Here is a 5,226-nt window from a genome sequence, read left to right as displayed (position 1 = left end):
TTCTCCCTCTCACTCTCCCTCTGTGCTCTCTCTCAAATAAATAAATAAATAAATAAATAAATAAATAAATAAAATCTTTAAATTATATATATGTGTGTGTGTGTGTTTATATGTACACAAACACAATGTGTTTTCATATCTATATGTCTATATAATTAGATATAGGTATTTATAGAAGATATAGATACAAATATATAGATATAAATAAACAAAATGAGGAAAGATAAACCCCTCAAATGTTAATCGTCATTTTATCTGAGTAGTAAAATTGTGATTTTCATTTTTTTCTTCATGTTTTTCTGTGCTTCTCAAAGTAAATATTACTGTGAGCAGGAAGCAGTTTTTTTAATCTTTCATATCCTTTCGAGTTCATATGCTTGCTGCCTTTATGAGTAAAATCTTTCCCAGTCTCCAGGCTGATGCTACTTCTTCCTCTTTTGAAACACACTCCGTTTCCTTAGCAATTTGAATTGTCTTGGGGGCATTTCTAGCATTTGCTTATTCTGTGTAACCTCAGTTTCCCAGGGCCCACAAACTCATAGAGGGGAAGAGTCAGGGAGGCACAGCTAATGATAAAAATGGTGATTAACAGAGTAGTTGTTGTTCTAGTCTGCACCCATCGTGAAAGCTTGAATCTTCCTGCTGTATCCATCATGTCCCAGACTTTGGTCTCTTCCCATCCCTGCGATCTTGGCCATGTCTCCTCCACACTGCTGTTCCTATGGCATGAGTCAGCCATCATGCTCACTCTGCTGTTTGTGTGTGATGCTGTCCCCTCTCCTATCCGTCAGTACCAGGCTAGGCCCCATTATTCCATCATGCCTCACGTGGGCCTGGCTATGCCTTTACTCTCCATCCCTTTGCTAAAGTGGGATCGTCTCTTCCCACCCAGGTTGTACTTTTTAAGTTATCCCCCTTCCCCTCATTTTCCTAATCTCTGATAAAACCTGTTGCATGACGACTCGTGTTTTCCTGCTTTTTAACGTACCCCCTCCTCTGTCCCCTTGCTTATAAGAACTCGCACTAGGATTAGGTCAGGGGTCAGAGTAACCTGGCCCAATCCTTCCCTCTCAGTCAGGGGCTCCAGACAGAAGGGTGCACAACTGCTCTCTCTTGTCTGGGAAATCAGGGTGTGATTTCATTCTATAATTTATTCAAGTCTCTCCCTTTCTAGGCGGGCCTGGCTGCGGCTCCCAGGACTAGAAGCTGGTGGCCTGCTCTGACGAGCCCTGCTTGGGCAGACGAGCACAACCAACCCTGCTTGGGCTGTCAGTCCACTGTGTCTTCTCCTAAGCCTCTCAGTTAGCTTCTAAGACCCTTAGAGAGGAGCCGAGGACCGTTCAACCTTGTACACTCTGAAGCAGCTAGCATGGTTGCATAGGATGGCAAGAGCTCCATTAACTCTTGTGGATGAATTACTGAAGTCTATTGAATTTTGTGCTCTGCTTTTCTCGTTTATTATCACAGCAAACAAATAAGGGTGATTAGTCGTACTTTGTTCTATATTAAGCATATCACACTGATTCTGATTCTGTGACTTATTTGAGTTTTAAAACATTGAGGTATAATTCACACACTCCAAAATTCACCCCTTTAAAGTTTGCAGTTTAGTGGTTTCTCATATAGTCACAGAGTTGTATAACCGTCATCACATCACTGCTCTCTGATTCCAGAACAACATTCCGTCATGCCAAATATGGGTGACATTCTTTATCACTCCCTGTTACCTTTTCTACCCTAGACCCCTCCAATAACCACCAGTCTATTTTCTTTCTCTATAGATTTGCCTGTTCTGGACATTTTATAAAAATGGAATCCTAGGACATGTGGACTTTTGTGTCTGGTTTCTTTCACTTAGCACAGTGTTTTCAAGGTTCATACATGTCGTAGCATGAATAGGTGTTTCATTACTTTTTAATGGCTAAATAATATTCCACTGCATGGATATTCCACATTTTTGTTTATCCATTCATCAACTGATGAACATTTGTGTTGTTTCTTCTTTCTGGCTATTATAAAGTTATTGGGAACACTCATGTACATGTTTTTTCCTTGGGACATATGATTTGAATTTTGGGGGGTATATGCCTAGATGGATCATATGGTAACTTTATGTTTAACTTTTTAAGGAACTACCAAATTGTTTTCTAAAGTACGTGCATCATTTTACGTTCCCAGAAGCAATGAGGGTTCCAGTTTCTCCACATCTATACCAACACATGTTATCGTCCATCTTTTGATTATAATTATCCCAGTGGGTATGAAGTGGTATCTCATTGTGGTTTTGATTTGCATTTCCCTGATGGCTAATAGTGTTGAGTTTCTTTTCGTGTGTTCATTGGTCATTTGATATTTTGGGGGGGAAATGTCTATCTAGTTTACTGCATGTTTTTCTCATGTGTTAGAAGGTAGGAGAGGAACGTAAAGTATCCTCCAGATTGATACTGATAATTTGTGCCCTTCCCATACCAGCAAAAGGCCTATGTAATCTATTTGCCAGTGAGACACAGGGCACGTAATCTTCCCAGTATGCCCGGGGATATTGGCGCAACAGCCCTTGCCTGAAGTGTCATTGCGGCCCATTTGTCAACACCTTGTAAGTAGGAATATTTAAAAGGCAAATGTAATCTTTTTATTCTTTCCCAAGTAGTTTGGGGACCTCAATGCCCTGATTTACATTGGACCCATCCTACTGCATCAGACAGAGTCAACTTTCCCTCCAGCAGAAGGGCTCTTGCCCGGGCAAGTGTGTCTGCTTCATGATTGCCTGGCAATGTGGGTGGAAAGTGAGCAGACACGTGCCATACTTGGACAGCTGCATCAGGTTTAGTGCATACATCCCAAATACCTTTGCTGAGGTCTGCTCCCCACAGGGCTCTATTTAATATAGCCCAGCTTCCTTTGTGCCATTGCAGCATCCACGTTGTCAATCCTTTCCACACTGCCCAGCTGTCAGTAGCCAAATCCCAAAACAGTGGCCATGGGTTGATGTGTCAATGCAATCTGTAACACTCTCAACTCTGCCCACTGACTACTTTGTGTAGTTCTTCTTCAAACCAAAGTACGTTAGAATCTAGTTGGATGGCAGAGGAACGCCTAATAGGCAGGTTTCCTTGGCATCTGCCATCAGTATACCATGTGTCCTCTGTAGGTGAGCCTACCGCTTCCTTTGTTTGGGGGAGGGGAGGCATAATGTCAGCAACTTCTGGAAGTTGGGCTGAGTTGACATAAGTGACCGGCCCTTGTAATAAGTGCAGTTCATGACATAGTGGGCTGGTATTGTAAGCGCTCCTGTGCTGTGGGTAAGTGTGCCATTTTTGTAAGGGGCTTACCTGGGCACAGGCACTCTTATGTTTGCTGAACATGTCCTTAATCCCTCCTCCTATCAGCAGAGAGGTTCATATCACCACCAGCAGGTCAGCAGTCAGTCCTTCGCTGTGTTGTGGTGCAGGATAGACAGCTAATAGTTGTTTCTCGATGGGACTATATCTGGTTTCTTTTAAATTTCTTGAGACTTGTTTTATGACCTAACATGGTCTGTCCTGGAGAATGCTCCACGTGCACTTGAGAAGAATGTGCATTCCGCGGTCATTGAGTGGAGTGTTCTACTTACCTGAATTTTTAGTTATTCGCTTTTCACCTGTTAAAACACAAATCAACCTTTGAGTCCCAGGTCCAAAGGATCTCATCTGTCAAGTGTTCCTTAATACCTCCAACCAGCTAAAAATGCACAGTTTCCTTGTTTGAACTTCCGTCACCCATAACCGTGGTATATGGGTAGGCCAACACCCATAACAGTGTTGTATATTCTGTTATTACAAGTCAATCTTGCTAAACTCTGATGTTTGGGTGTTTTTGATTGTGTGTGTGTGTGTGTGTGTGTGTGTGTGTGTGTGTGTGTGTAGGGACCATGTCTTAACTGTATCTCCCTATCCCTGAAACCTTACTTCTAATAGTAACTTTAAAGCATGCCATTGAAAGGATTAAACAATATGGTGGCTACTAAACTGTTAAATGCCGAGCTCTAGGCTATATACTGTAGAGATTAGAGCAGAAGAAATGCAGCGTGCTCTGCCTCTGGAGAACCTGAAGCTTAGTTAAGAAGATTGCATCTACACGAGAAACCTTTAACACAGGATCTGACCAAATGCTGAGACGAGGGCTCTAGGCTCTTTGTCTCTCTCCACACATGGGAAAGAGTCTCATAGAGTTTTGAGATTGGAACAACCATCAGGACTGCTGATTTCCAGCCGTCGGTCAGTGTGGAATCCTCTGGTAGCTGGTCATCCAACTTAGATGTGCCTCCACTTAGATACTCTCATCCACAGGGAGAGGCCCCTACACTCTCCATTCAGGGCTTGATGACGGTTATTTGCCAACTTTGGGCAGTGAGAGAAAATCAGATTGGTTTTTAGCTAGGTGTATGCATCTTTCAATCTTTGGCATAAAAGAAACTGCAAGTCTGAAAGAATGCATGTAAAGTCAACAAGGAAAGGAAAGAGCTCTAGTCGAAAGTTGAATCCCAGTGGGAGGATGCTTACATGCTGATTTAGCTAAGGAAAGTCAGATCAAGTTCATCCTGAGAGGATCACTTCTAGGGGGAGCAAAATGAATTTTTTTTTTAACGATTTTATTTATTTGACAGAGGGAGAGACAGCCAGTGCGAGAGGAACACAAGCAGGGGGAGTGGGAGAGGAAGAAGCAGGCTCCCAGCAGAGCAGGGAGCCTGATAGGGGGCTGGATCCCAGGACTCCGGGATCATGCCCTGAGCCGAAGGCAGACGCTTAATGACTGAGCCACCCAGGTGCCCCAAAATGAATTATTTTGAGGCCTGTTATCCTCCTAGAGCCCGTATGTATGTGAATGTTCTGGGAAGGTCTGAGGGTATGAGATTTGGAGAGGTGGATTCATTCCACATACCAGTTAGACATTTTATTCTATCTAATTCAGGATAAAGACTGATAATTTCTGTGGCTAAGCTGATATTCCTGGAGGTTTCTTGTCAGGAATGCAGTGTGATAAAGAAGGTTTTCAAGCCAGAATGTAAAACTCTTCTCTAGTAATATTTGAAAATAGAATTCTATTAGGAGATAAAAGTATATTATGAAGTATAATACTTGCAATTTTAGTGGAGCAAGTTGAATAAAGCAGAAGGATAATACAAGGGCTGGCCTACAGTTAGTTGTATATAATAGTGGACAAAATGAATGGTATTTTTTATCACAG

The sequence above is a fragment of the Ursus maritimus genome, unplaced genomic scaffold (assembly GCF_017311325.1).
Source record: "Ursus maritimus isolate PB19 unplaced genomic scaffold, ASM1731132v1 scaffold_20, whole genome shotgun sequence".
Classification (NCBI taxonomy): Eukaryota; Metazoa; Chordata; class Mammalia; order Carnivora; family Ursidae; genus Ursus; species Ursus maritimus.
This window is presented reverse-complemented; position numbering follows the sequence as displayed.